Source organism: Lissotriton helveticus, chromosome 1_2 (assembly GCF_964261635.1).
Source record: "Lissotriton helveticus chromosome 1_2, aLisHel1.1, whole genome shotgun sequence".
Taxonomy (NCBI): Eukaryota; Metazoa; Chordata; class Amphibia; order Caudata; family Salamandridae; genus Lissotriton; species Lissotriton helveticus.
The window spans coordinates 44,727,044-44,750,033 of record NC_136058.1 but is presented as its reverse complement, the minus strand read 5'-3'; positions in this window follow the sequence as shown (position 1 = coordinate 44,750,033).

Sequence of the window (22,990 nt, the reverse complement as noted above, 5' to 3'; positions counted from 1 at the left end):
TTGAGACAAAAGGCTGTTTTTTCAACTAATTTTCAATTATTCCAATATCTAACTGTTAGTTTCTACAAAGAAACCTTCATGGATTTAGACAAATGACCCATTTCTGAATTCAGAATTTTGTCTACTTTTTGGAAATGTATAGATTTCCAGGATCCATCATTGCTTTCAAACTCATTTCTACCATTAACAGGAAGGAGGTTTAAACCTCTAAAAATAGCAAAAATAGGCTATGTCCCAGAAAAATGCCAAAACTGTGTAAAAAATGTTGGTTCTCTGACAAAAGACTGTCATTCCCTAAAAGCTGGGAAAATGCTGATTTCAGCCACACAAACCCTTTTTGGATAACATTTGCAGGGAAAAACCCAGAGGCTTTCATTTGCAACCTGTTTTTCCAATTTTTCTGAAAAAAACAAACGTTTTACTGTATTTTGCTTAATTTCTGGGACCCCTCCAAGGGAATCTACAAACCCTGGGCACCTTTAGAATCCACATGATGTTGGAAGAAAAGGACACAAATTTGGCGTGGATACCTTATGTGGTCAAAAAGTTACAGGGGCATAAGCGCCCACTACCCCAAATCGCCAAAAAAGGGCTTAGCACAGGAGGGGAAAAGGCCTAGCTGCGAAGCGGTTAAGGTTCAAGGGCTGATAAGTGAGAAAAGCTCGACAGACTAGTGTAGAACTCCTAACTTCGGACCTTTCATACGAAATCTCGCAGCTTTAAAAAAAAATCCAAGCCCTAAATACCACCAAGCACCTTGAGCAGATTTAGATCACACAGGCCCAGATGTAGGTAAAAAATATTTACAGATTCTTAATTACCGAATTTTACCGATTCGGTAATTAAGAATCGGTAAATATGAAGGGTGGACATGTAGGTCCATCCAGATGTGTATTTTACCGATTCGGTAAAAATCGGTATTTACCGAATCGGTAAATACCGACTGGTAATGCTCCATTCATTCCTATGGGCTTTGAAGCCCATAGGAATGAATGGGGCATTACCGGTCGGTATTTACCGAATCGGTAAATACCGATTTTGACAAGGGTGCAGGGGGTGTCACTTTGACACCCTCTAGCACCCCCAAAAAAGGGTCGGGGGCCATATGGCAGGCATACCTGCCCTAAGGGCAGGTCTGCCTGTCATATGGCACAGGTGTGCATGCACACATATGCATGCACACCTGAATCGGTATTTCACCATCAAATTGAATTTGATGGTAAAATACCGATTTCTTAGGCCTTGTGGGACTCATAAGAGTCCCACCTACATATCAATTTTACCGAATCTGTAAAAATACCGGTCGGTAAATTTACCGACCGGTATATTTACAGATTCGGTAAAATTACCGATCGGTAAATTTACCGAACGGTAATTTTACCGATTCTGCCCCCTACATCTCAAAATACTTTTACCGGTCGGTAACGGCCGAATTCGGCCGTTACCGACCGGTAAAACCCTACCTACATCTGGCCCACAGTGCGCTGTACACAAAACTCACCCTCTGCTGGTTGAGGGGACATGTGTCCTACTCCTTGCACTGGAGTTTGGCACATTTCACTTTTTGAGTACACGCAAGTTCCTTGCTCTGTCCTTTACAATAAGTCGACAAATTGTATTGTCACACGCAAACACTATCATCTGCCTTACACCAATAAGTGTGTCACAATATGCAACTTCTGCGCCACTGGGTGTATAAGCTTCGGTGGCAAGAGATATGTAAATACAGGCATTATTAACTTTAGTTATGCACAAACAGTACGTAGTATGTACAGCTCCCCAATCTAGCAGTGGTCAGTATATGATGTGGTCTGTTACTTATTAAGCGCTAACAATGGCATCGAAAAGAGCCTCGAGGTGCCTAGTTTTCCACTCAATCAGTGTGCTCCAGCAAAGTTGCTATGTGACACTCTGTATACTTAATGGAATTAAAACATGAAGACATTGTAATTTTATACAAAGCAACTTAATAAGTAAGAAAGTGAAGAGATAAAAAAATAAATAAATAAAATCATAGCACAGGTTTTAGGGACACCTTTAGAGTGATCATTCTACTGAAAGGTACCCTGAGTTAATGTGGTGCCAGCAAAATGAAAAACAAAAGTCGAGTACCCTAGTGAATTTTCTGATTGGGCCGCCACTCTCCATGTATGTTTTGAAGAACAAATGATTACAAATATTTGTGCAATTCGTAAGAGGGGAACATCAAAATGTTTTTGCCCTTATGAATAACAGAGGACACTCTTAAGTGCATTGCACGCCTCAAGAACCCAGCAGCCTCTGCTCTGCTCAGCTCTGGGCCCCACCCCTTGAGGGTCCTTGCTCTTTACTAGGCCTTTGTTAGTCTATGAGGCAGCAGGCATAGGAAAAAATGTAGGTGCCCAATCCAATTTTTGTAAGCGGTGGATATATATATATTTAGGCCCAGTTAAAGGTATGCTATGCTGGGCCTATGACACACCCTTGAGTAGCAGCCCAATAGGGTATTGTGCCATTCTGGCCTCGGACCAAACCCTCTTTCATGTTGATGGACTGTATCTTTAAGGTAGGTGTGTCCAACATAGGGTAAGGAGAGCCAGGATCTGTTTACAGACTTTTTATAGATTTCAACATAAAATTAGGGGTGGACGTAGTTCGTGAAGTAGCGCTACATGTAGCTACACAAAGTGCACTTCGCACTACGCGAGCTCCGTGTAGCACTATGCGAACTGCGCAGTAGCATGTTCGCACTGTGCAAGATGTAGTTTTCAATGATTGCACAGTGCGGACAAGCATCCGGCACTGTGCAATCATTGAAAACGGCATCTTGCACAGTGCGAGCTGTACTTTTCTCCCGCTTGAGTAGATTTTTACTCGAGCTGCAGCTTTCTCAATGCGGACTGGTAGTTTCTCATCGCGAGTGGTCACGAGCATGTGCGACCACTCCCAATAAGAAGCCTGACCTCCCCGCATTGAGAATCTCACCAGAAGGTTTATTTTCCATGCTCGCGATCGGCAACTTGATGTTGCTGATCGCGAACAAGGAAAAAGTCTCACAAGGATGTCATTTTGCTTGTTCGCGGTCGCCAACTTGACGTTGAGGACCGCAAGCAAGCAAAAAATGACTGCTGCACTACACTACGCTGTTACGCCTGTTTGCACTGTTCTACATGTGGTTTGCGTAGTGCGAAGTTGCGCAAACTTCGCAAACTATGCGAGCGTAGCGTAGTGCTTTGCCCAGGGTTACATAAAATACATTTTAATAAAACAAATCTACATGGGGAAAAATGTATATTATCTGTGTTACCTGAAATTTTTCATGGATCTGACCTGTTAGCACTAGGTTGAACACCCCTGGTTTAAGACCTAGTAAACGGACCCCAGATCACTCAAATTGCTTCCAGGCAGATGAAACATGGAGACATGGCCCTGGGGGTGCTTGGGCCTAGTCCGAGCGGTGCTCTCTGTCCAGTCCTAAGGGCAGAAACGTGCTTCGTGGAGAAACAGGAAACAGACCTAGACAGCTCGCCCAGAATGGCCGGTTTGCCTTTGGCGGTACATTTGAAGAATACTTGGGGTGGGGGCAGTCCACCAGCTTGAAACCAACATCCTCACCCAAGCAGCACACATATTAAGACGGTTAGAGCGTTTTCAAGTTACAGAGATGTGTAGCGCTTTATAAAACTATCCGAAAGCACATTAGGCCTCGCAAGGGAAATGGAAAGCGATATCACAGTAGCCATACAATTCAATACTTAATATTAAGACATTGAGAACATGCACATTTGTTTAATTAAGCACCTGAAATATATTCCAAATAATCAGTTACAATAATATAATCATCTGTCCAACCTCCTCAGATTGGAAGCCCTCAAACCTATAAATCCTCCCTTCATACTGAGCCTCGCAATTCATGACCCGTTACATCACCTACAAGGATCGCCAGGTTCAATGCCACATACACACATCCACATTTTTTAGGCAAAGACAGTATGTATGAAGGTGCCATCTGATGCATTAGGTCTTAAGGCCACAAAGTTGCCTTCTTCGTTACCTTTAAGTACGGTCAAGAGTATTGGGGTTTGCAGATAACGCAATTCCAAGACCACAATAGCCTTTAAACCTCCACTAAAATACGAATAAAGGGGGCATATTAGCAAGGGCGATATTGCCGCTTTAGCTGGACTTTTTCCCGCTAAAGAAGCAATATTTTTATTGCCCTATTACCAAGCTGTCACTAACAGCAGTTAGCGACAGGCGATAGCTACAGGTTTGGGGCCCGCTTTGCATGTCAGAGATATTTATTGCTAATGACATGCAAAGTGGGCGTACCTAACCTGTTAGCGACACATCGACTATTGGCAAGACAGGCGAAGCGATAAAAAAAATCACCTGCTCGGACCATGACTTAAACTGTATATCCAATGGGAGGTGTATATTCAGGTTAAGTCCCCATTAGCGTTAATGCCTTAATATTACTGGATTTCCAGCGATATTCACGCATTGAGCCGCTATCGCCAGATATTTTATCGCTTTAGAGATAAACGTTGCTAATAGCACGTTATCTCTGCCATAATATCCGGCGTATCGCTATTTGTTGCTAATATATCCTTTAAGTGAGCAATCTTTTGACTATCACGGCAATCTAATAAGCGAACAATGTGTCTGATTAATATTTTATTTCCTGGTGGGGGCAGTCTGACCCACTTAAACTATTCTATCACCTTTTAGTAGGCTGAGAATGAGACACTGAGGAAACCAGCACAATGTGTGCCATTGACTGATAAGTGCCCAGAGGCCCTCATTGTATAGCGCTAGAGTTGCAAATATAACAACGTGCCACACAATACAGAGGTTGGCTTAATGAGAAAAGTGTGAGGTTAATACGACATGGATATACACAAAGAGCACATCCCGCCATAACCGGACACAGAAAATGAAAACCACGTCATGAATTCATCTTATAGTGGGTTATTCAAACAGTGACCTCACCTGTGCAGCTGCTGACAAACTCTTCGTACTGCTAGCCCTGATCCCCAAGCACGCGGGTAGAGCCATTGTATTTGAAGGATATCCTTGGGAGAAAAAGAACATGTGTCCTCACTAGTCCCAGTTTGGAGGGGCGTTGTACATGGAGGGGGTTACAGCTGTTGTACTTACACATGGGGGACACAAAGATAGGGAAAGCTACACTATAGAACACATTATATAAATATGATGGTATGTGATATAGCACACATAGCTCCAAGAAGCAGAGACCTCTATTGTAGCAAGAGCAGGACGTGCTCTACTTAGATCGCCACATAGTATAAAACCTGAATGAGAACCGATTACACGGACATGCCAGTTGAAATCTGCTAAATGGTATTTAAGGCAGAGGGGAGAATACTGTAATTCGGTGATTATGGGGTGTTTTTTCTCTAGTTCCAATGCCAGTCTTAGAACACAAGACAAAACCCTCAGTCTGCTTCACACGTGCCCTGCCCTTAGGGGCCGTTTATCAGCTCAGTTTAGAAGGGCGCGGCTGTGCGAGGTGGCAACATCTCCTTGTACCTAACTATGATACTTTGTAGCGATCGCTGTGCACAATAAGCAGTTGAGTGTGAGGTCGGGCCTTGGGTACCTGGTCACAATGAATTTGATCAACAAACTTCTGTAAACTTATTTGTCGTACTTTTGTAGGTGTTCCGCAGTAAAATATTTTATATCACCTTTGTGTCAGTGGGATTCAAAGCAGTCACACTGGCTACTTTGACACTAGGGGGGATCTAAGCTCTGATAGGGGCTGCTTTGCAGAGACGTGTAAAGACGCCATGCCCCTTTTTACACCTCTCTGCAACGCAGCCTCCTGGCGCATACTGGAGGTTCCTGGTGGGCTAGTTGGCCTCCAGGGACCCCCAGTATTCAAGGGGAATTAGTTCCCCCTCTGCAAACTTGCCAGGGGGCGCGTTTGGAGAGTGGTGCAATCTGTCACCTCAAGCCCTGCCCCTCCCTGCACCACTCTGCAAATGCACCCCCTGGCATGTTTGCAGAGGGGGAAGTAATTTCCATTGAATACTGGGGGTCCCTGGGGGCCAACTAGCTCACCAGGTACCTCCAGTAAGTGCCATGGAGCTGCTTTGCAGAGTGTTGTAAAAAAGGGCGTGGCCTCATTACACCTCTCTGCAATGCAGCTCCCTGGTGCACACTGGAGGTTCCAGGAGGGCTAGTTGGCCCCCAGGGACCACCAATATGCAAGGGGGATTAGTTCCCCCTCTGTAAATGCGCCAGGGGGCTGCGTTACAGAGACTTGTAAAAAGGGGCAGGGTCTCATTACACCTCTCTGCAATGCAGCTTCCTGGCGCATACTGGAGGTTGCTAGTGGGCTAGTTGGCACCCAGGGACCCCCAATATGCAAGAGGAATTAGTTCCCCCTCTGTAAACACGCCTGGCAGCTGCGTTGCAGAGAGGTGTAAAAAGGGGCAGGGCCTCATTACACCTCTGTGCAATGTAGCCCCCTGGCGCATACTGGAGGTTCCTGGTGGGGTAGTTGGCCACCAGAGACCCTCAGGATTCAAGGGGAATTAGTTCCCCCTCTGCAAACGTACCAGGGGGCTGCCTTGCAGAGACCTGTAAAGAGGCCACACCCCTTTTTACATCTCTCTGCAAGGCAGCCCCCTGGCGCATACTGGAGGTTCCTGACCCCCTCGGCCTGCTCAGGGGGTCACACAAGGACCCCCAAGGCCAAAAAATAAAAAGGGGCGGGGCCTCATTACACCTCTGTGCAACACAGCCCTCTGGCATATACTGGAGGTTCCCGGTGGGCTAGTTGGCCCCCAGGGACCACCAGTATGCAAGGGGAATTAGTTATCCCTCTGCAAATGCGCCAGGGGGCTGCGTTGCAGAGAGGTGTAATGAGGCCTTGGCCCTTTTTACACCTCTCTGCAACGCAGCCCCCTGGCACATACTAGAGGTTCCTGGTGGACTAGTTGGCCTCCAGGGAGCCCCAGTATGCAAGGAGACTTAATCCCCCAACTTAGAACACGCTACGGGGCGCATTTGCACAGTGGTGAAGGTAAGGGGCGGGGCATGAGGTGAAATGTGTGCAAACATGCCCTGTGGTGAGTTTTAAGTTGGGGAATTAATTCCTCTTCAATCCAGAGGTTCTCTAGGGGCCAACTAGTCGAACAGGTACCTGCATTAAGCGCCACGGAGTTGCGTTCCAGCGTGTTGTAAAAAGGGGGCGTGCCCTCTGAACACCTCTCTGCAACACAGCTCCCTTGCGCATACTAGAGGTACCTGGTGGGCTAGTTGGCTTACAGGGGACCTCAGGATTGAAGAGGAATTAATTTCCCAATCTAAAACGCGCCACAGGGCGTGTTTGCACACATGTCACCTCAGGCCCCACCCCCTTCCTTCACTATAGAGCACAATATTCCTCTAAAATCAGCGGATGTACTCACCTGTTATCACAAGAGACGTCAGTGCTGCATCTTTGAGCCCAGTACGGACCCTGAAAAGTAAATCTAAGCATACTTACCACTAACTTGTTTTTCCTTCCATAGGAATCTATTGTGTCTATTTTTGAAATGTACAAATATTCCTCTTAAATCAGCCAAACTACGAATTCCGATTTACTCACCTGTTATCAGGAGAGACCTCAGTGCTGCATCTTTCAGCCCACTACTGATCATGAAAAGTAATTCTATTCGTAGTTACAGTAACTTGACTTTTCTTTCTAGGCTAACATTGACTGTTTTCACTTGGAAATTTTTCTAAGTGTGGAGTTTTGGAACTTCAAAAATTCCTCAAAAATCAGCCGACCTATGAATTTCAATGTACTCACCTGTTATCGGGAGAGACCTCAGTGCTGCATCTTTCAGCCCACTACTGATCCTGAAAAGTTGTTCTAACCATACTTACAGTCACTTGAATTTCCTTCTATAGGCTAACATTGACTGGTTTCACTTGGAAATTCTACGAAGTGTGGAGTTTTGGAACTTTAAAAAATTCCTCAAAAATCAGCTGAACTACAAATTCTGATTTACTCACCTGTTATCAGGAGAGACACCAGTGCTGCATCTTTCAGCCCACTACTGATCCTGAAAAGTAATTCTAATCGTAGTTACAGTAACTTGAATTTCCTTCTATAGGCTAACATTGACTGATTTCATTTGGAAATTTTTCAAAGTGTGCTGTTTTGGAACTTTAAATATTCCTCAAAAATCAGTCGAACTACAAATTCCGATTTACCCACCTGTTATCAGGAGAGACCTCAGTGCTGCATCTTTCAAACCACTACTGATCCTGGAAAGTAATTCTAACGATACTTACAGTAACTTGAATTTCCTTCCGTAGGCTAACATTGACTGGAAATTTTTCGAAGTGTGGAGTTTTGGAAATTTAAACATTTCCTCAAAAATCAGCTGAACTACGAATGCCGATTTACTCACCTGTTATCAGGAGAGACCTCAGTGCTGCATCTTTCAGCCCACTACTGATCATGAAAAGTAATCCTATTCGTAGTTACAGTAACTTAAATTTCCATCCATAGGCTAACATTGACTGGTTTCACTTGGAAATTCTTCTAAGTGTGGAGTTTTGGAACCTAAAAAGAATTTCCTTCCGTAGGATATCATTGCCTGCTATATAAAATGGCAAACATCCGTTTCAACGCAACTTTTACGACGAACTACCTTTACAATGCATTTTTTACAACGCAGGATCCTTTACAACGAATGTCTTTACAACGCATGATATTACATCGCAGATGCCTTTACAACGCATGCCATTACAACGTAAGTATAGGTAAGTATATCATTATAATACAAATTTTATTAATTTTTTTTTTTTATAAATAAATATTAATGTAATATTTTTTTTAAAAAAATATCATTTATTTAAAAAAAATATTTAAGTAATTTTATTATTAATTAAAATGTGTACCCCTACACTATCCAGCGCTTACCCTACTATTACACCCCCTGGAGTTAGAATAGTAATTTTTACCCCTACACTATCCAGCACTTACCCTACTATTACACCCCCCTGGAGTTAGAATAGTAATTTTTACCCCTACACTATCCAGCACTTACCCTACTATTACACCCCCCTGGAATTAGAATAGTAATTTTTACCCCTACACTATCCAGCACTTACCCTACTATTACACCCCCCTGGAGTTAGAATAGTAATTTTTACCCCTACACTATCCAGCACTTACCCTACTATTACACCCATTATTTTAAAACGGATGTATGACGTTACAACTCATACTTTTACAACGCATACCATTACAACGAAATTTTTACAACGCAAGAACTTTTACAACGCATGTATTTACAACGCATGTTTTTACAACGCAGGTACCTTTACAACGCATACCAATACAACGTAAGTATTGGTAAGTATTTATTAATTTTTTTAATTTAAAATAATTGAAAATAATATAATTTAATTTAATTTAATTTAATTTAATTTCATTTCATTGATTTAATTTAAATTTAATTTTATTTTATTTTTACCCTGTACCCCTGTACCCCAAAAACCCCAAACCGACCCTGAACCCTAAAAATACCCCTGTACCCCAAAAACCCAAAACTGACCCTTAACCCTAAAAATACCCCTGTACCCCAAAAACCCAAAACTGACCCTGAACCCTAAAAATACCCCTTTACCCAAAAACCCAAAACTGACCCTGAACCCCAAAAATACCCTTTTACCCAAAAACCCAAAACTGACCCTGAACCCTAAAAATACCCCTTTACCCAAAAACCCCAAACTGACCCTGAACCCTAAAAATACCCCTTAACCCAAAAACCCAAAACTGACCCTGAACTCTAAAAATACCCCTTAACCCAAAACCCCAAAACTGACCCTGAACCCTAAAAATATCCCTTTACCCAAAAACCCAAAACTGACCCTGAACCCTAAAAATACCACTGTACCCCAAAAACCCAAAACTGACCCTGAACCCTAAAAATATCCCTTTACCCAAAAACTGAAAACTGACCCTGAACCCTAAAAATACCCCTTTACCCAAAAACTGAAAACTGACCCTGAACCCTAAAAATACCCCTTTACCCAAAAACTGAAAACTGACCCTGAACGCAAAAAATACCCTTTTACTCAAAAACTGAAAACTGACCCTGAACCCTAAAAATACCCCTTTACCCAAAAACTGAAAACTGACCCTGAACCCTATAAATACCCTGTTACCCAAAAACTGAAAACTGACCCTTAACCCTAAAAATACCCCTTAAAAAAACTCAAACATATAAAATTTAAAATATAATTATATACTTACCAATACTTACGTTGTAATGGTATGCGTTGTAAAGGTACCTGCGTTGTAAAAACATGCGTTGTAAATACATGCGTTGTAATGGTTTTTGCGTTGTAAAAATTTCGTTGTAATGGTAGTGCGTTGTAAAAGTTGCGTTGTAATGGTTGTTTCCCTTTTAAAACACCTACATTATTTTAAAAAATATATATATATATATTTAAAAAATGAAAGTAAAATAAAAATTAAATTAAATTAAATTAAATTAATTTTAATTAATTACATTTAAAAAAAATATTATATACTTACGTTGTAATGGCATGCGTTGTAAAGACATCTGCGATGTAATATCATGCGTTGTAAAGACATTCGTTGTAAAGGATCCTGCATTGTAAAAATTGCGTTGCAAAGGTAGGCGTTGTAAAAGTAATCGTAGTAACGTCATACATCCATATAAAATATATCTAAATAAAAAAAATATTAAATAAAAAAAAATACATTTCAATATTTTTAAAAACATTTTTTTCAATTTATATTAAAAATATGTAATGTAATTTAAAAAATAAAATATCTAAAAATAAACACTTTAAAACAATGTAGTAAATTAGTATAAAAAAATATAACAATTAATACATTTAAAAATGATCATTTACAAAACCTTTGAAATTCACTGAAAAAACCATAGGTTTCAGCCACGTTATAGTTAAAAATTATCATTTAAAATACATTACAAATTCACTGAAAAAACCATAGGTTTCACACACGTTATAGTTAGAAATTAGCATTTAAAAAACCTTAGAAATTCACTGAAAAAACTATAGGTTTCACACATTATAGTTAAAAATTAGCATTTAAAAAAACTTAGAAATTCACTGAAAAAACCATAGGTTTCACACAAGTTATAGTTAAAAATTACCGTTTGAAAACCCTTAGAAATTCACAGAAAAAACTATAGGTTTCACACATGTTATAGTTAGCTGGACATTTCACTCATACAAAACCATTGAAATTCCCCCGTTATAGTTAGTTTAGTTAACTATAACTCGCGCGCCCTCAATGCACTGCTGATGACGTCACATACTACATCAATCATGACATGGTCAGTGACATCACTCATGACACCACTGATGACATCTCAAATGACATCACTCATGACATCACTCATGACATCATCCTTGTGAAAGAGGGGCAGACCTCCTCTCACCTTAATATACCCGTTGATACACACATTCAAAAATAGAATATAAAATTTTCAATACCAATACCAGTTTCAACAACCTATTCAGTAATTCCAACATCTACATACACATCCACTCATTCACCAACATTTCTATACAGTCACTCATACATGTACTCACTCATCATATGTACTCATACATCTATACATCCTGTTACACACCGGCACTCATACATAGAGTTACTCACAAACATACTCACACATGCAAATAAACTATCAAACATCCATTTACTTGCCTATACAGCTATACACACACCACTACTCTTACTTCTACAGAAACATACACATACTTACTCTCTTAAACAATCACTTATAGAAACAAATACTTATTTATATAGGAACTCTTCCAATCTCTCACTCTCATATATACTCACTCATATACATCAATACTCACATATACTAGTTTAAAGCATATGTACTTACTCATAAAGACACTATTGAGACAGTCATTCACTCACTAACACACCCATACACAAACTCGTCCACCCATACAGTCTTGCACACATGCTGTCTTCAAAACGCATACAAACAGTGAGTCAGTCACTCATGCATCTATACGCTAAGTAATATCCCCCACCGGACCATACAGACACTCATACTGATATTCAAAAAACCAACTAATAGGCCATATACACACTCATGTAGCTACTCACCAACCCATGCAGCCACTTATACACAAAGTGAGACACTGATACGGATATTTACATATTTAAACATTACTCGTTAATACATGGATTCACTAAGATACACTTAATAAGTCATTTATAGAATCAATTTCACAAAAAAATCCATTTAGACATTTATTTACCCATTTATTGTTCCATCGACCTTTAGATATACATATATAAAAAAAATTATTTTTCAGAAAGACACACATTCACTGGATGATGTCATCAGTGATGTCATTTGAGATGTCATCAGTGATGTCATGAGTGATGTCACTGACCATGTCATGAGTGATGTATGTGACGTCATCAGCAGTGCATTGCGGGCGCGCTAGTTATAGTTAACTAAACTAACTATAACGAGGGAATTTCAATGGTTTTGTATGAGTAAAATGTCCAGCTAACTATAACATGTGTGAAACCTATAGTTTTTTCAGTGAATTTCTAAGGTTTTTTAAATGCTAATTTTTAACTATAACGTGTGTGAAACCTATGTTTTTTTCAGTAAATATATATATATTACCTACTGGCGGTCGCCAGTAGGTATATATAGTTAGGATTTTTTCTCTATGGGATTTTTGAAAATTCTATGTCTAATAACTTTGGCGTTTGTGGACGGAATTGGCTGAAATTTTCAGGAAAATGGAACATTTTGTTTCTGGGCAGCCCCTGAAAATTTGGGGGGGGGTTCGTCAAGGCGGGGCCGAGAAAAAAGGGGGGTCCCAAAACGCGTTTTTCCCATGTTAATTTCCATAGGGCGGTTGGACTCACTTTTAGCTCGAACGGCTGAATGGATTTGCACGAAACTTGGCAAAATTGTAGGGACTGGTAGCCCGATGTGCCTTTGCTAGGTCTCAATATATGTGCTCCAGTGGATTTTGAGAAATTAACGTTCAAAAAACGATATATATCTGTGACAGCGCTCCGGGCAGCGCTCCGCTTCGCGTACTTTTCGCGTTACGGAGCTTTGCGAAGCGAAGCTGATTGGTTCTCCGGCGTCTGTAAACATTCCAAACAGTCCGTAGCGGCCGCCATCTTGTCTCTCGGTAGGATCGAGAGACAAGAGGAGGCCAAAGCGAAGGGGCAAATGACCATAAGGGGGCATAGTAGATCCTCCCTGACCCCCTAGGTTTGATGTGGAGGTTTTAAAAGGGCCCCGCGGGGCAAAAAAAAAAAAAAAAAAAAATCGAACGGGTGAATGGATTTGCATGAAACTTGGCAAAATTGTAGGGACCGGTAGCCCGATGTGCCTTTGCTGGGTCTCAATATATGTGCTGCAGTGGATTTTGAGAAATTAACGTTCAAAAAAAGATATATATCTGTGACAGCGTCCCGGGTAGCGCTCCGTTTCGCGTACTTTTCGCGTTACGGAGCTTTGCCAAGCGAAGCTGATTGGCTCTCCGGTGTCTGTAAACATTCCAAACAGTACGGAGCGGCCGCCATCTTGTCTCTCGGTAGGATCGAGAGACAAGAGGAGGCCAAAGCGAAGGGGCAAATGACCATAAGGGGGCATAGTAGATCCTCCCTGACCCCATAGGTTTGATGTGGAGGCTTTAAAAGGGCTCCGCGGGGCAAAAAAAAAAAAAAAAAAACGTTTTTTTTTTGGTGGGGTGCGCCTGGTTAGCGTAACGGGAAGCGGACTGGGGAGCGTACTACAAGGAAACAAGAATGATTGACTTTTAACTTATTGTATGTTTATAGACTTTTTTTTACTTTTTTTTCTGCCGAGTGACGTCTCGGCCTATCTCCACGGGATGCAGTCCCTACCATCTCGGCGTTTAAGCCCAGGGGGACCGGTAGTGTGGGAGAGATAACGTCTGTTAACGTTCGATTCGAAGGAAATCAGGAAGTGTTGAAAAACATTGTCTGCGCCATCTTGCCTTTTTTCAAATGCCACATTTTTGTCGTGCACGGCAGCCATTTTAGATGCCTTGACCAGACCCACTCTCTGCACGCTGTCGATCCTTAGCATGGCTCCCCACCCTCGCAAGCATCTCCCCCAGGCACTGGTCACCCCCGCTCTCTGTCTTATGCATGGGCAATAAACCTCCCCCCATCTGCGCTGCTCTTCCCTGAGAATCACACTCTGTGCCCGCCCGACACCTCCCTTTAGCACTATTCACTACCGCACCCTCTGACACTCCTCTTCCTCTGTGTCCGATTGTCCAGGCCGGTCCCAGGCTATCAGGTAGCCCTGCAGATGTACTTTATGGCCCCAGCTGTAAAGAATCCCCCCTCTTCAAAGGAGTTACAGTAGATCAAGGCCCCCACCCGATGAGATCCGTCACACCACACGCGTTCCTACTATCTGAAAACCATCCTGTATTGTGATTGGGGAGGGGACCGAGCCTGAAGCGGAAGATTCCAGGGATGCCTCTTTGTACATCAAAGTTTTTACAATTATGTGTAACATTAAAAATATATAGCACTCCAACAAAGTAGTAGGATTATAAAACTTTAATAACTTATAAATATAAACAACGCAACAAAAACAGTAAAAACATTTAAACATTTTTAGGAAAAAAGAAGGAACAATGGTCAGTAGCGGTCGGTTGTGCGAATAGTCCCAAGGCAGCCCAACGTCCTGAGTTCTGGACGGCACCCAGGTGATGTTGCCTGGGTGCCGCACTGGTTTTGAGTATCCTACAATGCTGCTCCGAATAACGGCGTGGGGCGTCCCGGGGGGTGGCTCGTCAGTAGCGGTCTGTTGTGCGAATAGTCCCAAGGCAGCAGAACGCGCTGAGATGTGGATGGCACCCAGGTGATGTCAAGTAAGTTGCCGCACTGGTTTTGGTATCCCACAATGCTGCTCCGAATAACGGCGTGGGGCGCCCCGGGGGGGGGGTGAGGCGGCGTGAACGGGCCTCCCCAGGTGGAGGCTCGTCTGCTGTAGTGGGGCGCCCCTTTACCGTTTCAGTTGCCATTCCGTGGGGCGTCCCGGGGGGTGCGGGGGGAGGCCTCGTCAGTAGCCGTCTGTTGTGCGAATAGTCCCAAGGCAGCAGAACGCGCTGAGATGTGGATGGCACCCAGGTGATGTCCAGTAAGTTGCCGCACTGGTTTTGGTATCCTACAATGCTTCTCCGAATAATGGCGTGGGGCGCCCCGGGGGGGGGGTGAGGCGGCGTGAATGGGCCTCCCCAGGTGGAGGCTCGTCTGCTGTAGTGGGGCGCCCCTTTACCGTTTCAGTTGCCATTCCCCCCGCTTTTGGTACACTGTGCCAAAATCCGCCATTCAGCTGAGTTGCGCCCACTTTTGCGGTGCAGCGATAGGCGGCTGCCACAGGACTCTCAAAATGGCGGCAGGCTCTTTCCTTTTTGGGCCTGGTCCACTGAAATGGCCCTGGGACACTTTGGAACTCGGACGCTTGTCTACTAGGTCTTGGACCCCATTCTCGAAAGCGTCCCCTCAGCCTTGAGGATTCTACAAAAGTCTTGGGGGCCCCCGACTCCTGCAGGCTTCCGGTGGGGAGCGGCTGCCATGATGGCTCGCGGAATGACCACCACGGAGCCACGAGATGGTGGTGCTCTCATGCTGATGCCAGCTTCAGTCTGAAACATCCAGAAACAAGGTGGGGCTTTCATCGTTTGGGAAAAAAAAAAGTTTTCATCCAATGAAAAGTGTTATTTTTAGGTCATATGATCAAGCCTTCCATCATTAGGAAACCAAAAGTAAAATGAACCAATGAAAAGTTTTATAAACAAGTCACATGACCTGTTATGCGGCATAGGGTATAAAAAGCGTAGAAAATCCGTTGGCACGTGAGGCGGCGTCAGAAGCGGACCGATGTGCGAATAGGCCGAAGGCAGCACAACGCGCCAAGATCCGGATGGCACCGAGGTGGTGTCTAGCAAGTTGCCGCACTGGTGTGGCCATCCTACAATGCTGAAAGTCGGCGTGGGGCGCCCCGTTGGCCTGTGAGTTCGCGTCAGTAGCGGACCGATGTGCGAATAGGCCGAAGGCAGCACAACGCGCCAAGATCCGGATGGCACCGAGGTGGTGTCTAGCAAGTTGCCGCACTGGTGTGGCCATCCTACAATGCTGAAAGTCGGCGTGGGGCGCTCCGTTGGCCTGTGAGATGGCGTCAGTAGCGGACCGATGTGCGAATAGGCCGAAGGCAGCACAACGCGCCAAGATCCGGATGGCACCGAGGTGGTGTCTAGCAAGTTGCCGCACTGGTGTGGCCATCCTACAATGCAGAAAGTCGGCGTGGGGCGCCCCGTTGGCCTGTGAGATGGCGTCAGTAGCGGACCGATGTGCGAATAGGGCCAAAGGCAGCGCAACGCGCCAAGATCCGGATGGCAACGAGGTGGTGTATAGCAAGTTGCCGCACTGGTGTGGCCATCCTACAATGCTGCGCCGAAAGTCGGCGTGGGGCGCTCCGGTGGCCTGTGAGTTCGCGTCAGTCAGTGGGGGTTGTTTGAGGATCTGACTGCATTGGAAAGCAATGTGATGCTGTGCGTCGCCCCCAAGATGAAGGTTCCTCGGCTGCAGTGGGGCGCCCCTTGGTGTTTCACTCGCTATGCAGCTGAGTTGCGTGCGCACTTGCGGCGAATAGGCCCTGGGAAACCTTAGAACTCGGACGCTCAAATTTTTTTTCCTTTCCTCGACATGCAAAAAAGGTAAATGCCCGGTACGTTACCTGCCTCATCTGCCACGATGTACTCTCCAGAGGAACCGAAAAAAAATATAGTTATGGTAACTATGCCATGCATCGTCATATGGAGAGGTGGCACCGATTAATTATAGTGCTGCACAAAAGAGAGATTTGGAGGAGAACCCCCGACCTGCCAGTACATTCACCAAAGAAGTGGCACTGACAGCATCAGAGGCAAGGGAAACGGTCCCAAATATTTAGAAGAACATTTGGAAAGATTAAAATGACATGTTTAGATTGTGGCAAATTAATTTCATGTGGACAGATGAGTGTTACTCTAATAAATACAGCATATGAACATCATCATAGTCGATGGTTGGTAGAGACATTTTGACTATATCCTGGACCTGCCCGTCCTCGCCCAAAATGGCGCCGGAATAAATGGGACTCGTAACTCCTTGTTGTGTACTGGTTGCTGAACCTTGAGATCACGAGATACGTATGCAGTTTTGAAGCACATGGCGGGCGGGGACGAGAATTGATTGAATATTTCGACATCCCTATTGATATTAAGTTCTGATGTGTTATTGATTACTGTACTATTGAAAGTTCGAATTAACGTCACCCATGGTACTTGCCCGCAAATGTATATCTAGATAATTTTATTGTAACTGACTCTGTCGTATTTTAATTATAAAATGTACGTCCACCGATTCCGCAACTGTTAGACACCTTAGTTCTTGCAACCTAATGGCCCGCCCGTTACGTTCCTCTACAGTGTAAATGTCTACTCATCATATACGATTACAGTTTGCTCCGTGGCCGGCCCACGTGGTTATAGGCCCGTATTTGTATACTGACATTTTCACAATAAAGGTTTTTAAAAGAAAACATGGTAGTAGTATTTACATTGGTAAAGTTTTTAATAATAGTCACTGTTTTAGAATCAGTAAAAGGCAAGTGAAATAAAGCAGTCCAATTTCATGAAGGGTAAAAGGTATAATACGCAGGAACGCAGTAAAGATAAATGGTCAAGGGCTGTTGTGTTTCTACTTCTGCAACATAAAGTGATCGATAAGAATCTGATATTCAGGCGTATCGGCGACTAAGACAGCAGGCCGAGCCTCTTTTGCTCAACGGCTCCGTCATGGGACGAAGAAACGTCCTTTTTCTCGAAAAAGGAATATATTTTACTTGCAGGACAGTTGTAAATTTTCCGGGAAAGTACATTAGCCTGGAACATTATAACATATGTTTAAGAAAAAATAATGTTCGAAAGTAATAAAAAGCGTAATTTTTAGGTCATATGACCAAGCCTTTCATCATTAGAATAAGAAAAGTAAAATGAACCAATGAGAAGTTTTATTAACAAGTCACATGACCTGTTATGCTTACGTTACGCGCTGCGCGCCGCGCCCCAGATCGCTTCCGGGAAGCTGCGCTTCGCGCACCGGAGCACTTCCGGATGCGCTAACGCGGCGCGTCATATGACGCATTACGCGACAACGCAGGTCCAGAATATAGTCAAAATGTCTCCACCAACCAGCGGTCGGAACACAACCCCTTTCAGCAGGCTAAATAGTTCTGTTAAATGACAACAGAAGGGACAGGCAACAAGAACCATCAGTCAAAGAGGGGAGGGCAAGTTCTTCTCTACCGGGTCACGTTGGGGCGCCACTGGAACTGATCGAATTAGTAGTCTAAAGTGTTTCTGGATGTTTCAGACTGAAGCTGGCGTTAGCATGAGAGCACCACCATTTCGTAGCTCCGTCGTGGCCATTCCACGAGCAATCATGCTAGCCGCTCCCCACCAGAAGCCTGCGGGAGTCAGGGGCCGCCAAGACTTTTGTAGAATCTTCAAGGCTGAGGGGACGCTTTCGAGAATGGAGCCCAAGCTCTAGCAGACAAGCGTCTGAGTTCCAAGGTGTCGCAGGCCCATTTTAGTGGACCACGCCCAAATCTGAAGAGCCCGCCGCCATTTTGAGAGTCCTGTGGCAGCCGCCTATCGCTGCACCGCAAGAGCGGGAGCAACTCAAGTACATGGTGAGCGAGACGCTGTAGTCGAAAGAGCGGGCGGTAAACAGCTGAATAGCGGAAGAGGCACAGTGTAGCAAAAGCGGGCGGAATGGCAACTGAAACGGTAAAGGGGCGCCCCACTACAGCGTGTCTTTAGGTGAAACGGATTGTGGGACAAGGTCAAGAATGGAAGAGTCACCAAAAGGCAAAAAGTTCCGCTTGACCCCGGGAGCCGGCCACCTATGTCGGGGGCGATCTCAGGCCACACCAGGGCAACATGACTTGCGGAGGGGGCCGGAGCCAAGCGCCCCCTCCGAGTCCGCGCCATGACTCCGTCCCTCGGGGGCCTCCGTCAAGCGGTTCAAGGTGGCACCGCATCACATTGTTTTCAAATTCAGTCACGTCCTCAAACAGCCCCCACTTACATTGAGAATAGTGAAGCTGTAGCAAGTACAAATAGGCTTCAGACAGTGTTACAAGCACTCCTCAAAACTTTGAACTATCAGAGTGCATGAGTTTCATGCTCGATCGATTGAGCTAGCCGGATCGGGCAACAAAAAGTATAAAATAGTTATGTAAATAGTTATTTAATAAAATGTTTTACCCTGTTACTTTGCTGGTGTGTTGTATATATTTGTAATATTTGCATAGAGTTTATCGTTATTTTGGGCGGGGTGGGTGGCGGAGCCGAGCTGTCTTGCAGCCATCATGGTGTGGAGCTCAGTTCATCTCACTAGTTTCGTATTTCTCATGAGGGGTTGTTCCTAATGTTTCTATTTTAGCAAGGTCAAAAAGAGATCCCATTAGTGGCCTACTGATTTTGCTCGATTCCTTTTGTTTTTTTACACGATTTTTCACTATCTGCAAAGACTAAACAGAGTATTGCGACTCTGTGCTTGTTTGTAAATAGAGAATGAACCAAAGAGAACCAATTCTAAAACAGTAAATGCTTGGATAACAATCAATCAAATGGAGAGAGAAGCAGGCACGACGGATTACAACGGGGGCAAAGGCCTGCGTTAACTACCCTTCACTATCTGCAAAGAGAGAGTACTCCTAATAGAAATGAGGGGGAGGGGGGGCAGCATTCAAAGCAGATCAGTGTGCATAAACACGAAAATGTTTTTACTTACCACGTACTTGACATTCGACAGCTTATGATATTTGCTATTAAAAAACCATTGAAATTCACTGAAAAAACCATAGGTTAGAGACCATATATAGTTAGGAATTAGCATTTAAAAAACCTTGAAAATTCACTGAAAAAACCATAGGTTATAGACCATATATAGTTAGGGATTAGCATTTAAAAAACCTTATTTTACTCACACAAAACCATTGAAATTCCATATATAGTTAGTTACACTAACTATATATCGCGCACCCGCAATCCACTGCTGATGATGTCACATATTACATCATTCATGACATGGTCAGTGACATCACTGATGACATCACTGATGACATCTCAAATGACATCACTGATGACATCTCAAATGACATCACTGATGACATCATTGCTGACATCTCAAATGACATCACTGATAACATCTCAAATGACATCACTGATGACATCTCAAATGACATCACTGATGACATCACTGATGACATCTCATTTGACATCAATGACCACATCACTGATGATATCATTCATGTGACAATACAATGCATCTCCTCACACTTTAATATAACCTCTGTTACACCCAGTGTTAAATACAGAGTATAATTTTTGAAACCATTGACACACCAATACTAGTTACTACATACGCACTCAGTGATTCCTATGTTTACACACACATTCACTCATTTACCCATACAATCATTCATACATACAATCACTCATCTTTACAACACTATCATATGCACTCATACACCTATACAGACTCTCACACTCTGTCACTCATCCATGGAGTTACTCACACACCTAGTCAGTCCTGTAAAGAATCAATCACACTTCCATTTTCTAATCTATACAGTTCAACATAGAGCACCTTACATTTTGAAACATATACTAACACATACTTACTCTCTTATACAATCATTGATACAAGTACACATTGATCTGCACAGAGTCACACACCTCCCAGCCAGCCACACACACACTCAGTCTCCCATACAAATACTTGGGCAATCAATCAATAACCCATATAGTTACTCATATAGCTACTGATCAACACATGCAGCAGTTTACAGAACAAACATAATGATGCACAAATTAAGACAGTTCAGTCACTAACCCATGCACTCAGTGAGACACATTTAATCACTCACTCATACAGTCAGTCACGCACCTACTAAATCCTTCATCCAGACACTTCTACATCTACTCATTCTTCAATATGTAAAACATATTTAAACTTTACAGAAACACACAGTCACTGGATGATGTCATCAGTGATGTCATTTGAGATGTCATCAGTGATGTCATCAGTGATGTCACTGACCATGTCATGAATGATGTAATATGTGACATCATCAGCAGTGGATTGCGGGTGCGCGATATATAGTTAGTGCAACTAACTATATATGGAATTTCAATGGTTTTGTGTGAGTAAAATAAGGTTTTTTAAATGCTAATCCCTAACTATATATGGTCTATAACCTATGGTTTTTTCAGTGAATATATATATATATATATATACATAAAGATATATATATATATTCACTGAAAAAAACATAGGTTTTAAGAACAATGAGCTCATTGCTGGATCACCTCAGCCAATTAAACGTTAATTTTGTTCCAGGCAGAGGAACAGAACACGCTCTCCCACATAATATTAAATTTCCCCTAACAAAGTGACACTGTCCATAATAAATGTGAACACCGCATTATAAGTAAACATTACTGCGCATTATATTAAACGAAAGCTGCAATAAGGCACCTTGTTATTTTCCTGATATGATTTCCACAGCCTCCTGAACATTGCTGCACTACCGTGCATTGTTGTTTTGCGGATGTGATTTTCACAGCCTACTCAACATTCACTCTATCTGTGTGTGCACCCTACACACAGCTTGCCACAATACGGTGCATTGTTTTCCCAACGGGATTTCCAGAGCCTACGCAAACTTACTGCTTTCCACAATATGGTGCATTGTTTTCCCGACAGGATTTCCAGAGCCTGCGCAACTTTACTGCTTACCGCAATATGGCGCATTGTTTTCCCAATGAGATTTCCAGAGCCTTCTGCACCATTCAGACTGCTTAAACTAAGACCACAGCTTGCCTACTATACCCTCTTATTCAATTATTCTCATTTTTTCCCTACACATTTTAACTCAGTCACAAAATGGCTGCCAACATTTCCTAGATTCAACAGTTCACAGCCAATGAGCCGCAAGATCGTGCTCGTAACGCCTCAGCCATTCAGATGTCAGAATTCTCAAATATCGAAATCTGTATATTTCTCAACAACTACTAAACGGATTTACCGCATTTAAACAAAAGCGTGCTTTCTGGACCAAGACCTTTCTCCCTGCCAAATTTGGCATAATTCCATTCAGCAGTTTGACCTGTAGCCTTGTCTAAAGTTTCCTATGGAAATTGCATGGAGGAAACATGTTTTGAGATCACCCTTTTTTTCTAAGCCCCCCCTTCATCAATCACTTTCAAGATGGCAGCTGACCAAAAAAGAGAAATGTTTTGAAGAATTTCAGAAGGTTCGTCAAATGATGCCAAAGTTATAAGCACATCCAAAAATGCTTTTCCTATGGAAACTAGGTCCTAACTATAACTACCTACTGATATATATATTATCTACTGGCCAGTAGATAGTGATAGTTAGGACCTAGTTTCCATGGAAAAGCGTTTTTTGTTTTCCCAATAACTTTAGCGGCGGTTGACAGACCCTCACAAAATTTTCAAAACTAGTGACCCGCTCCAGTCAGCTCCTATCCTAAAAGTTTCAGGGTGATTTGCCATGCGGGGACGAGAAAAAAGGGGGGTCCCAATACGTGTTTTATCCATGTTAATTTCCATATTTATTTATTTATTTATTTATTTAAAATTTATAGTGCGCAACAGCTACCCGCAGTGGGTTTCCCGGCGCAAGGGATAGACTAAAGAAGAAAAAAAGCTGACATCAATCACGGCTATAAACATACTTTAAAAGAGTAAGGTTTTCAGGTTTTTTACGAAAAATGAGCATATTAGTCTCAGTCTTCATGGCAATGGGCAAGGCATTCCAGAGTTTGGGGCCAAGATGGGAGAATGATCTTCCGCCCATCTTCACTAACTT